Genomic DNA, 14,043 nt, shown 5'->3' with positions numbered 1-14,043 from the left:
TTCCTGGTACCTAAAATGGTGTGGTCCAGTTTCAAAGAGGTGACCAACTAGCTAATGCCTAGAGAAGAATTTTTTTTAAGAAGTAGCACTTTCAAAACTACAGCAATGTATTGCTATAGGATTTGGGGATTCTTTCAATAGATAGATATTTTGTGTTTTCTTCGAAAGGACTGGAAATGCATGTGGAATGAAGCCAAAATTGTTGCACCTACCCTTAAGATAGAAATAAAATTATCTTGTGGATGGGGTGGAGTTAAGCACAAGAGGGCGAGGCTGCATGATAACAGACTTGATGCTAACTTGCTGGAAATAAATGGCACAGGTGATTCACCAGAAGAAGCCTACTTCAGAAAGTCTGTGTTTTGTTTTGGTAGACAGTGGTATAGCAGGATTAAATGTAAGATTCAATGCTGTGAAGCAGCTGGCTGAAAAGTTCAGTTTCTTACGGAAATACCTCGCCATGTCTGAAAGTGACTTGAAAGAAAAAGCTTTATTTTTATCAAAACAATATCCTAATGACCTTAATGATGAGGATTTTTTGACAGAAATGCAGCATTTGCCTTCAGTACATAAGGCAAATTTTGGAAATGCACAGTTAAAACCACTGGATCTGTTGAACGTACTAACAGAATACAGACTTGGTGACCTGTTTCCAAATGTTTGTGTCAGCTTATGAATTCTTTTAACAGTTCCAGCAACAGTAGCTTCTGCAGAGGCATCATTTAGCAAACTCAAGCTGATTAAGAATTTTATAAGGTCTACAATGTCTCAAGAACGTCTTGTGGATTTGGCTGAGTATTGAATCAAACATTGCCAGAATAATTAATTTTGATGCTATCATTAGAATTTTTTCACAAAAAAAGGCAAGGAAAGCTCATTTTTAAGTAAATACAAAGCCTATTTTTTAACCTTTTTTGACCTTATGCTTAAAACCATTATGGATTAAAAAAAGATGGCTAATGGAGCAGGAAAGGGGTCCTCAAATTTTTTTGCACTGCCTCATAAAATTCCTCTCAGAGGCCCTGCTCCAGTCTAAGCGCATTGATTTCAACAGGCTTAGACTGAGGAACTCTGCTTAGGATTTTACTAAAGAGTCCAGTAGCACCTTTAAGACTAACCAACTTTATAGTAGTATAGGTAAAGGTAGTCCCCTGTGCAAGCACCGAGTCATTACTGACCCATGGGGGGGATGTCACATCACGACATTTTCTTGGCAGACTTTTTTACGGAGTGGTTTGCCATTGCCTTCCCCAGTCATCTACACTTTACCCCCAGGAAACTGGGTACTCATTTTACCGACCTCGGAAGGATGGAAGGCTGAGTCAACCTTGAGCCGGCTGCCTGAACCCAGCTTCCACCGGGATCGAACTTAGGTCGTGAGTAGAGCGTGGACGGCAGTACTGCAGCTTACCACTCTCTGCCACGGGGCTCTTTATAGTAGCATACGCTTTCAAAAACAACAATTCTCTTTGTCAGCTGCAAGAGAACTTTTCAAGAGCTGTGGTTCTCAAAAGTTTATGCTACTATAACGTTGGTTAGTCTTAAAGGTGCTACTGGACTCTTTACTATTTCGCAACTACAGACTAACACGGCTAACTCCTCTGGATCTTAGGATTTTACTGTATCAGTAATAACTTAGCACAGCAGTGAAGAACTAGAATTGAGACCAGTATTGTTTGCAGTGAAGAAAAATGAGTCTCTCTTTTCAAATAACTTTTTATTTTACTTACTTAGAATATTTTAACGTTGCCTCTCCCACAACCTGCCCAAGGTTACTTACAAAAAATTTAAAAATTAAATATTATTTAACATCCAGCTTTAAAAAACAACAACAGCCCAGCATAAAAACATAGGTCATATAAACAGAACACGGGCAGCTTAAAATAGCACTTTCCAGACAAAAATAGTGATAAAAATCAACCCTTTAATTAAACTATAATTATTGTAAACAATACTGTTCTCAACATCCTTCTCCTCTAGATTTTTTAATGCCAACAAGGTTGCATAGGACTTATTTCATCCTTTGTTATCAGAACATGCACAGTGATGAGCAATTTGCTTGTACTTCACACCTGTTGTTATTCAAGGGAAATCCTGTTTAGAGTTGCTTCTACAATCAGTTTAAGCCTAGATTATAGCAACTGAACCTATAGCCATTAAAGTTTACATCTATGTACTAAACTGACCAGTCTTAAGGAGAAAATGAAGATGCAGAAATACAGTAATTTAACTAAACCTATTTTTAAACTCTCTTACATTTCTGCAGTCTAATGTCAACAGGACCAATTTTAATATTCTTCAGTTTAATTTTTAAATTATTTTGTTTAAATAAGACAAACCTCTTTGCTGTTCTAACCAAACAACTGTTTAACTTATTAACTTTAACTTGTTAGCATTAACTACATCTCTCCTCCCCTCCACCCCTTCCAACTTTCCTGTGGAAATAAATACAAAAGGTAAATTTCTCTTCCACGTACTCTCATGGCTTTACAACTGGGTTAATCCGTTTGGTTTAATAGGGAGATCGAAAAGAGTACAAAGGAGATGTCTGGGTGTTCTCTGGTATAGGACTGTTTATCAAATATGACCATTCTGTGAAATCTTAAGCAGACATGAGATGTTCTCAGATAGGGATCTTTTTCGCATCTAATCAAGTGGACTTATGCTTCAATAAATGTTTAGTACCTTTAGTGCCAGCAGATACTTTTCCCACCACCACCACCACTCGTAATGATCAAATCTCCTAAGCGGAATATAGGGCATTTCTGCCTGAAAACAGGATCAGTTCATAGATTTCAGATCTATAAGTAAGCCATGTTTTATGCATTGTAATTATGGGCACTGTAGCCCACTGACTACTCGCTACTTGGTAATTTTTATCATAGTTACAATTTACCCAACAAGGATTAATTTCTAAAAGGCAAGAAGCAAGGGCTCCAGCCAGCCTAAAAGCCAAATCATTGCTCTGAAAGTCTTGCTCCTTAATCCAAAATGTGTTGGGGTGGGCTGCGGTTATACAGCCATGTGGGGAAGGCATTCTGCACACATCCGGAAGGCACTTTGCTTGGCTATTGCTTCCTTTATTCCTGGACTTGGACTGAGTATTGAAAACAGATTCCATGGCTGAGCACCAGCAAGCCCTGGCACAAATTAAGGCCCAACATGTTATGCTGGAAGGACTGAAGAGGAAAGTACCATAAATTATCAGAAAGGGATTAGATCTTACAACATGGCTTAACTTTGACATTTTGGCTAGTTTCCTAGATAAAATGTTAAATGGCACATACATTTTCTTCTGTTGTGGGCTCTTTGCCTTTGTCTCCCCGTATCTTTTCCAACCTGCCTGCCTCTGTAAATGGGGTCCCCAATCACTCAGCCTTGTTAATCAGCTGACAACTTCAGAGTTCCCCCAGCTCCTCTCTGCACATTCTGGGACTCAGGCCCAAATGGCTGTTGTTGCTCACTTGTATTCGCTCTATTTTTCTGTGCCTCGGCTATTCCTGAGCAGTAGGAAGCACACTGGAGGGAATTTTCTTCCATTTTCTCCTGCAGCAACAAATTTGCCGCCCACAATACTGTCCCACTTTGCATGGCCTATTGGTCAAGGTATTCCTAACAACAAATTACAATTTACTCTAACAGGTGTATTTGTGCTTTTCATTTTATTCGGATGCTAAAAACTAAACACTCATCCAACTAAAGAAATCACAGTTGATTCTTCTAAAAGTTTTGCTTGATCATTCAATTAATTGATTACACGGACATTCATCTGCACAGGAATAAGAAATACTTCTGGGGAAAAGCATGCTTTCCTTGTGTTTCTGAAGATGCAGCAGGCATCATGTTAAAAGAGTCATTTTCTCATACAGGAAGATTAGGAAATGCCTCTTCTAAGATGCCACCTCGCGCAGCCAGTCTTCGTAATTTAAAACAACTTTTTAAAAAAACTGCCTACTTAATCACCTTTTTAGTCACTCTTAAGGTTTTTAATCTATTAATCTAATTTACAATGGGCTAACAGTGCAATTTTAAACAGCTACACCTTTCCAATCCAATTGACTTTAGTGGATTTTGAAGGATGTAATTTTGCTTATGATTACACTATAAATGTTACAACCCTATTTAAAAAGGTAGACAAAACTGCAGTTGCCATTGCCAGCTATAAAAGAAATAGTTACCAGCTTTTGTCCAGTATAAGCAAGAGTAAGCATATGATACAGCTCATTGTAATATATGAAAAAATGGATTAATGGGACTTGTTAACAGCCATAAAGACCTCTGCAGATATTAGGTTGGCATTCCATTCACAGGAAGAGGTAGCCTTCCAGCTTCATGTATGTGTGTGCAGATACCTACACAATACACTGGTACATCCACTCAGGTAACATGTGAATTTGGAAGCACATGGTTTTTCCATACAAATATAGCTTCTATTCACATGATCATACAAATCGAGTTCACAAAACCCACAGCTGGTGAACTCTTGATGTAAATAGAACTCTACTGTAACATCAGAAAACTGTAGATGTCTGGAAATTAACCATATACTCCCGAGGATAAAATGGAAAAGAACAGAACCATGTGGGGTATATATGAAATAAATAAGTGCCTGTATATTCAGCTAAACTGTGGGTTAGCCAAAAGAAAAAGAAAAGAAAAAGGCCTTAGCTTCAGTTAGCTAGCTAGCTTCCAAAAATCAATTAAGACTGCTGGCCTACTGCCCAACAGCACTGATACAATATATGCACTGAAGACTGTGAGCTCTTCATATACTGTATTTTTACAGACGGCTGCCATGTATTTATCAGGGGGTGGCACACACATCACCAGCTACAATTGATGCATGTCATCCTAACTGAAGAAGTATCCCTGTTTGGTCATTGATATTTGGATACCAAAATAATGTAGAAAGGGTAGGTAGTAAAAGGCAGAATAAAAGAAGGCAGAATCCTTTGTGTCTGGGTAGAAGAAAGGTTTTGATTGGCTCTTTATTTTGATATTTCTCTCCCCTCCCCCCACAATACAGCCTGCTGAGCATTTTTGTCAATGAAAACAGACACTAATTTCAAACCCTAAAGTACTACTATCATCCTCATTCAGCCATGCATGCAAAATTCCAGTCAATTGCTTTTATCCCCTACCACTGTGCAAGTGAAACGCTGAAAGCTCCTTTCACAATTGCTGATCATCATAAAAGGTTATAGGCCAGTAGATTGCACAAAAAGACCAGTAAACATTCTTCACATTTCCTTCACCCGAGGCAATTCTAAACACAGTTTCATTTCATAGTGCAACCATGGAATACAGTGACGAGAAAAGGGAAGCTTGAAACGTGAGCATGATGGTAAGTGGGTATTAGTAAGTTTAGATCCACATCCAAATTTCAGATGCAGCTGAAAATCAAGGTTGGAACTGAAAATTGAGATCATATGGGCAACTGCAAGGGGAAAGCAGAGAGAAGGAAAAGATGGAACTCCTCCCTTGTTTCAATGAAAAATGAGGTTGGTCTTCAGCTAAAACGGGGTTTATCTGAGCCTTGTTACAAACTCAGTGGCATAAATCAGAAATCTTGTTCTGCATAATGTGTTGTTTGGTCCATAATCCAATAGTTCAGGCAAGCAAGATAAGGCACATGCTAAAGGAAGACCAATATTCTCTAGGTCACATCACCATCCCCACTTTAACATGTATTTATTAGAACAACTCTAACCCAACATTACTTGCGGTGGATAGAAGAAAGGTTTTGATTGGCTGCTGTGAATCAGTAAGACTCCAGGACAAGCCTGACCCAATCCATCAAACACTCCCCTAGGGTTTTCTTTTTATTTTAGCACCAGTTGGCCTGAACAGACCCCTTGTGAAATATTCAGTCCAATCATTCCATTCCTCTCTTTATGTCATCTTTATCACTAGAAGACCCAATTCAGACCAAAGGCCATTGTTTAGAGCTGGAGCTGTTCCAGTTTTAGACACATGGTGTTGAAACAGGTGTATTATACATAGAATATGAACACTGTCAGGGAACTGGGAGAAAAGGAAAAGTTTTCAAGGAACAATCAAAACTTTCCAACTCTCGCAGCCTCCAGCTAGGCCAACTTTCCTCCTGCTTGAAATAAAAGGAGGCTTTTGAACCCGACAGCTTCACAGCCAAGAATCCAATTATTAAAAAACTGATTAGCACAAAGGAAACAATCTGGCCAGAGGTGTACACAGCTTGCAGTGAAGTCAGCAGAAGCATACTTTCTCTTTGCACAGCAGGGAGTATATTTCAGTGAGATAGTCTTCAGAGTGGGGGAAGAGGGTAAAGAGAAACTATTGATTTCTTGCTATGTGAAGGAACCTATATTCAAGCAGCTGGGTGGTGAAGACAGCTCACATCTCTCACTCAAATTCTGTCAGGCATGGAACAAGGTAAATAAAACACCGCCACCTTTGGCTTCCATAAACATTTCCAAAGATCGAGAGGTTAGGAACCAAACCAAAAACCCATCCCCAGGTGTTTCAAGGGTATATAGGGGCTGGGAGATTTGACAAATGCTGATTCATCTGAGAAAAGGACAGTCCTGGAACAATATTAGTAGACTATTCAGGTGTTCATAAATTAAGGTGAAGCTCTGAAGTTAGAACAGAAGCAGCTCTTGAAGGGACACAGGTATGGGAGGGGACAGTGCTTTGTGTGACACCATGTGTACACCTTAATCCAACAGGGAGCCATACAAGGACTGTAACCTTCTCATTTGTAAAAACATAAAAATACTATGAATATCAGAAGAACAAATCAGATTGGAAGATATCTATGTCATGGTTTGCCACAGGTTTCTGAAGTGGGAAGCAGATACTTGCTGCTGCATTTCATGTGAAGTGACCCCAATCTTTTCACACTAGTTCTGAAATAACTCTTGACATCCCTCTTGGTCTTAGACAAAAACCTATTTCATGACCCTGCTAGGGCTGAAAAGCCAGGCCACTGCTGGGCAAGCAACCAAGATTTCTAGAACGGCAATTTACTTTCTGGCTTGACCTTTGGAAAAGTAGAACTTGCACATCTTCCTCCTTGCCTCAGGGACAGTGTCTTGGGTGAACATGAACTCAGCAAGGGAAAAGTTCACCAATATACAGGCCAGGAGGCCATAATGCCATGTAGCCACCTCCACCAGCCCCACAGATGGAGATCCAAACAGCCACTTAAATCCTGCTGGGTGTGTGACACACAGATGTAGCCCAGTGAGATTTTTTAAAACTTGTCTTTCAACAGCAGATCCATGCACCCCATGCCACGTTGCAGTCTGCTTCAGAAACTCTCCTGAGATTAATCAAGTAGTTTGCCACAAAGCATGGGGACTGCCATTGAGAAACAAATCCATCATGCACAAGTGCAGAATTGCACAGTTCTTTGGATCCTTCCTGACCTCAAGACAAATGTTACTGAAACCCTCATGCAGAAACCATGTCTGGAAATGAAACACAGGGACATTCAACCCAAGTACTTGCTGCTGCTAAATGATACATGCTACTACAAAAGTTGCACCAGCAGTCATTCTTTTAAGAGGGGCAACTGTGATGGTCTGTTGCAGAAAAAATAAACCAGAGTAGCACATAGAGTGGCATCGTAAAGACTAACACAACTTTTATTCTAGCTTACAGTTATCACAGACTGGAGCCTACTTCATCGGTTGATGAAGTGATCTCTAATGTTCCAAAGCTTATGTTAGTCTTTAAGATGGCACAAGATTCCTCTTGTCTTACAGTCACATAATGGCAACAGGAGGGCAGGACCGGCATTGCTCTGTATATACTAATTTGATTGGGTCGTGGATGTGAGTTATTCATGTGGTGACCATCCAGAAGGATACTTTTGCCTGATGAAGTCTTAACCACGAAACGGGTATTAGAAAATTTGCTGGCTGCAACCCGTAGCTGAGGAACAAGCCCAGCCATATATCTATGTCGTCTTCTGGATTTAAAGGCCACCCTTTGGGCCATTGTGCAATATGATTGAAGAAATATTATTCTATTGACTGATGAACTTTTCATATTTGAGGACTATATGATATGTACTAGATACTATATGTACTTTGGCTATGTTATTCATCTTCTGCACAATTTTGAGCACTTTTGCACTTTGAGTAAATATAGCAAGTAAAATATTTATACTTATATTTATTAGACTGAGTTATCGCTTTACACCGGTTTTTTTCTTGTGTTGTTGACAGTCTTACAGTCACATAATGGCAACAGGAGGGCAGTTTCTATAAGGTCATAATGTTGAAATTTTAATTGCCTGGGAAATTTTAGGTTGTTTCCTTTTACCTCCCTTTTCATACTGCATTGTATATTAGATGCATTATACTGTCTTTTTTTCTTAAATTGTGAAATTCATCTTATTGGATCATTGTTCTGTAATTGTGAAATCCAGTCTATTGGACGCATTATGTTGTCATTACTTCACTGTCCTTTAATTATGTACTCCAGTTTTATTGCATTGTTCATTGTATATATTATAATGATCTTGATTCCATTGTTTTTATAACTCTGTAATGTGCCCTGATTTTCAAGGACTACAGTGGCCAATAAATTAAACAACAAACAAAACAGCCTACTGGACTGAAACTACTCCTCTGTCTAACTACCAATTCCTAAATTGTACAGCCATTCCGTACCCATAACCCATTTTCAGTATTAAAGCTAACAAGTTTATTGCAGAACTCAAAGACGATGAAGCAGCTAGAAGTTTGGACAGTCGCCTGGGTAACCTCTTAAGCAACATAAAACTAAACTCACCCAAACTGCAGGTTTCCTATGATTGACATATCACACTTACAGCAAACCTTGTTGTTCAGCATCTCACAACACATGTTAAGCCTCAAATGAATCACACACAAACTTTTAGCATCTGTCTCATCTTAATTCACATCCTGCTACTAGATTACTCAGAGCTGTACATGTAAACTCATATACACTTTGGTTGGGAAAATGGTCTAAAAATGCTAAGTAAGTGCTTACATCCACTTAACAATATTTTTCTTAATTGACAAGAGCTGCTTCAGATGAATAGCAACATTCTATCCCTCACAAACATTTCACATCAAGGAAGCTTTTGTGGATCACATTGATCACATGTATTCAGTAGCTTCTGAACAGTTATGTTCAAGATATTTATACCTAAGCCTGTAAATTCCATTCGCTTAGTGATTTTTAAGTTTAGCTTGCAGACTAAAGAGACAGTGCTAAGCTTAAGTTGAAGCTATTGGAGAGCCAGTTTGGTGTCGTGGTTAAGAGCGGTGGGACTCTAATCTGGACAACTGGGTTTGATTCCTCACTCCTCCTCTTGAAGCCAGCTAGGTGATCTTGAGTCAGTCACAGCTCTCACAGAGCTCTCTCAGTCCCAACCACCTCACAGAGTGATTGTTGTGGGGATAAAAATAACATACTTTGTAAATCGCTCTGAGTGGGTGTTAAGTTGTCCTGAAGAGTGGTATATAAATGTTGTTGTTGTTGCATATGGCACACTATATTTCACAAGCCAGTTCTAACACGGTGTGTGGACTGTGTCGGAAATGATGCAACTGCAATGGAAAACCTCGATGCCTGTGTCAGGCACTCCTAGAAATACACATTATGGCTACCACTGTACTAGTGTTTCCAAGAACTTTCCAGGGCCGACATGCAAGCATTTCCACTGGCTTTCTAAATGGGGTTGCAACATGTCCATCAGCCCCTAAAGGATATTCTTTAAGCAGTCAACATTACAAATGACATGGGGCGGGGAAATTTACAACATGATGCCCTCATGTCATAATAACAATATAATAACCACACTTCTAGATAGGCTAGTATGGTGAACAAACTCAGTGTTGTTATTGTCTCCACAATACAGCTGGGGAGCTGGGGCTGAAAAGAGCAGCTTATACAAGGCTACCTACTGAGCTCATGGTAGTACTGGGATTCAAACCAGCAGAGTGCTGGTCTGCAGCCCAACAACTTAACCACTATGCTACAGCAACCCTCTTATGCTTAGTATCCATAAATGTTATAGTGAAAATAAAAGAAGAGGATATGAATCTGCTGTTTCAGCTGAAAAAGTCACCTCTGAAAAATATGGATCCTGTGGCCATTCTTATCACTACTGTGCACCTATAATTATTATGTGATATTTTAAAATACCTCAGAAAAATTCAATGGCAAAAGAAGCACATTGGGTGCTACTAAGACAAAAGTTTAAGATAATTTAAATGCCAAAAAACAAGACAATGAAAAACTGAGCAATTTTTGCCTACAGTGGGCTATATTTAAATTGCCCTAACCTTAAGTCTGATTTCTGTACACAACAGAGTTTGTAGCCATTGAATGAGTCTGACTGCACATATGGGTTGGCCCTGGGTCATTTCCACTGAACAGTTAAATGATTTTCTCCTTCTTAGGTGGAGTAACCTTTGCTTGTCAGAAAGCTGCTTTTAACTCTGTGTGCTGAAATACAGCATATGTACAAAAAAAATAGCATTCAAAATTATCACTATTCCATGGTAAAGGTAAAGCTGGGTTAGAGAATTTGTTTCAAAAAGAGAAAACTGTCATCCAAAGACAGCTCTACAATCATAGATAAGACTTGGAATCAGCATGTAACCCCAATGCCTCCAGATAGGTTTCACCATGTGAACTGGGCATAAACAGCCCCATCCAAATGGCCCCATCCTACTGGATGAGCCATCTGCTACAGCCGTCCTGAATACAGAGCAAAAGGGAGAAAAATGGTGCAGTGGAGAAAAGTAGTTTTATTCCATTATCATTTTTTTTCTGTCTTTGGGGAGGCCCTCTTCTCCTGCACACAAATTCTAAATATGACAGCTTGAATTCTCAGTCCATTTATTTATACCTGCCACCCTATCAAACAGCACAGTTGACAGTATATAGACTGGATCATACAGATCAAAAGAGCCTTGAGCGCCACATTTTTATGTATAGAAATATCTGATTATTGAAGAAAGATGCTTGTCTGAGATACACGGAAGTATCAAACTAGAGCAAGGCATAGGGGCAATTCACATTTGGCAAGGCAAATCCAGGTTGGCCACCAAGTGACCCTCAACAAGTGAATGCAGTCAACCACAGCTCCTCCTTGATGTTACAACTGTATGAAAAGTAAAGGCTGAGAACAGCTGCAGGCATCAGTGATGCTGTACAAAATACCCTCTAGTACTTGTGTATTAGAGGAGAGACAGAGCAACACAAGACAGGGTCATGTGAACCTAGGAGCTGCTTTACACTAAGTCAGAGTATCTAGCTCAGTACTGTCAAAGATCCCAGAGGAAAGCCTTGCCCAGTATCTGCTCCCTGAGACCCTCAAAGAGGGAACCTGGGCCCTTCTGCATGCCCTCCATCTCACAGCCCTTCCAGGGCAAACAAGTCACACAACTCTGTTTCAGATACACCTCAACCATGACCAATAGGGGACTCGGGCTTGTCTGTCCAAACTGCACCTGGACTCAGCAGCAATTTGGCAAGGAGCTGTTTATGCCACTACCGCTAAACTCTTTGTATGGAATCAAAACTTCAACCCTCTAATTATCTTCATTTACAACAGAACTAGCCCTAAGAATTATACCTCTGAGGCAGAAAGGAGGAAAATCAGCTGCCCTGATGTCAATTACCAAAGTTCCTGTGACTATGCTATGGATTTGTGTTTGGGGATGAATTTCACTCACTCATTTTGAAGTTGGCCATCAGTGCTGACTGACAATTGATCTCCACTGCTCCATCTGAAGAAGAAACAGGCTGAAAACAACTGGATTATTTTTGGTCTATATCATGGAACCTCTGTTACAGATGCACACAGTCCCAATCCCCATCCCCCTGTCGCAAGGAGACCAAGTTTGTCAGGCAAACCAAACACTGTGATCATAACAGTCATGATATACTTATTTTAAAAACCCATTCCTACCACAAAAGGAATTATGCTATCACAGAGAATAATACAGTTGCCCAAAGGGCATGAAAAGCCAAGATCAGAACCAAGCAGTGTGATCTCCAAATATAGGAAGGGAATCTTTCTCACATTATTTATCAACTATTATGCTCATCTGGCAAATAAGTGTAAAAGAACTGAGTGTGATCTGCAAAGAACAACTTTCTTCCCTCCCCACAAGAAATCAAATAAAATTGATCATTTAAAAGAAAAAATGGGAGGAAACGTGCAGGTTGAGGCGACCATCGGGCAGCTCTTCTTGCAAATGAAAACCTCTTAGCTGGTCGGTGTCTGGCTGCTTATTTTATAACATGCCTGGTGACCTCTGCTGGTGCCTACAACTGTAAGAGCTTCACCCTGCCTATCACCCATTGACTATGAAATCATTGTATTACAGAACCCCACAGACTGGCTGGCGAGACAGTGCCCCTAGTCAGTTATAAATATGCTGTTTTGTTTTGGCCAGGAGATGGAGGGGGCAGGAAATGGGAAGAGGAGAAAGTCGCTCTGATTCTCCCTGAATGGATCCCCCCCCACCTCCATCATTACCTCCCAACCCTGACCTATATGATTAAGTTAGCCACAAGTCTCTACCTAAATGAACGTCTGGCAAGTCGGAAGATCTGATAGGGGCCCTGTCCATGGACAGAGAAAGCCACGCTAAATAGGAAACATGGGAGATGGTGCAGAAACCTGATGGTCTGGTTTTATTTCAGGGGAAGGGGGGAGGAGGAGGAGAAGAAAGGCTTTAACCCCTTCCCTCCTGGGACATGCTAGGAAATGACAGGATCCCATCTTTTTAGCTTTATAGGCGCGAAACGTGTTCCTGAATATAAAGGTGCCCTTTGGGGCACTGAATTCACAAACTACTTGCTCCGGAGTAGGGAAATTACCGCCTCGGAAGTACGTGGGCTTTGAGAACTACAGCCCGTAGGCAAGAGTCATTAGGGCCCCTTTTACGTGGAGCGTAGATGGGTTTAACAAGATGCACAGAGTGCAAGTGGTTCGCTTACACTTGTGTTGTTCCATTGGTTTCAATAAGACGCGGACAGACGCGCCGCGCAAGTGGTCAACAAACAGAAAGAGCCATTTAAGGAGTTTGCAGGGAGAAACCGAAGGGGTTTCTTTTTTAAAAAAAAAATTAAATTCCCTCCACAAATTCATTTCCAGTTGAGAAGCCGCCCCTCCGAGGAAGACGGGAGGATGAATGAAGTTCAGACCTCATCGAAGGCAGGCAAATGGTTTTTAAATAAATCCGAGCAAGAAAAGAATCAAACCACGGGGGGCGGGGGGGGGGGGATGAGTTGGGAGCCGATTTCTGCCTCACAAACCCAAACAACCCACGAGCTACAAGTTCCTCGAAGCGCCCCGTAAGCCCAGCAAATCCCGGGGGAGGGAAGAGGCGCCCACCCACCCCCGACGCTCTCGCTCGGGACAGCGCGCAGCGGCATGCCGGTGGAGCACACCAGGAAGAGGCTCCGGGGGTGGAGGCGGGGGTAAGGCGCGCCTAGGGTTTCCGAGGAGTCCGCAGTAGGCACTTACGACGCGGCTTCGCCGGACTCGGCGCACGGCTCCCTCCGCTTGCGAGCGGCTCCTCTATCGGGCTCGGCTGTTGTCTTCCAAGCCGCCCCGCCCCGCCCCGGGGGCCGGCCGGCTCCTTTTCCCCTCCCTCTTTCTCTCCGTATGCAAGAGCCGGCTGGGCTGTCCGATCACACGCGGCTGCCGATGCAGGCGCAGACCCAAGCGGGCTCCGAGGGGAGGGGAGGGGAGGGAAGGGGGAGGGACGTTCGCTCGCTCCTCCGGCCGGCCAGCCCTGCCGTTTCCAAGGAAGCCCCTCGACCTCCCTCCCTCCCTCTTGTTCTCTTGCAATGAGACGGGTCAGGGAGGCCGAGCTGCCCTGGCCCCGGGGTCCCGGCTAAGCTGCTGCCGGCGACTCCCCCACCGCACCTCCAAACTTTCAGGGACCCCCACCTTCGGATGAAAAGTTGGCGGTTCTGAACTGAGGTCTGGAGAGTTGCTGCCTTGCTGGTTCAAAAGAGCAGGCAAGCGCGCGCATTACAGCGAGCGCTTTCTCACGCTGG

At 41.9% G+C, this 14,043-nt stretch overlaps 1 protein-coding gene across 2 annotated transcripts in view; it reads right to left on the bottom strand.

Annotated features, from left to right (window-relative positions):
- Window positions 1–13,565, bottom strand: part of SOX13 (SRY-box transcription factor 13) — a 63,501-nt gene extending 49,936 nt beyond the window's left edge. For both annotated transcript variants that reach the window (XM_054981936.1, XM_054981937.1), the window contains exon 1: window positions 13,505–13,565. The gene's annotated coding sequence lies outside the window, so the exon portion shown is untranslated. The remainder of the gene's footprint in view (window positions 1–13,504) is intronic.
- Window positions 13,566–14,043: the final 478 nt, after the last annotated feature.

The sequence above is a fragment of the Eublepharis macularius genome, chromosome 5, assembly GCF_028583425.1.
Source record: "Eublepharis macularius isolate TG4126 chromosome 5, MPM_Emac_v1.0, whole genome shotgun sequence".
NCBI classification, from domain to species: Eukaryota; Metazoa; Chordata; class Lepidosauria; order Squamata; family Eublepharidae; genus Eublepharis; species Eublepharis macularius.
The sequence above is the reverse complement of the archived record's forward strand: the minus strand, read 5'-3'. Positions and strand labels throughout refer to the sequence as shown.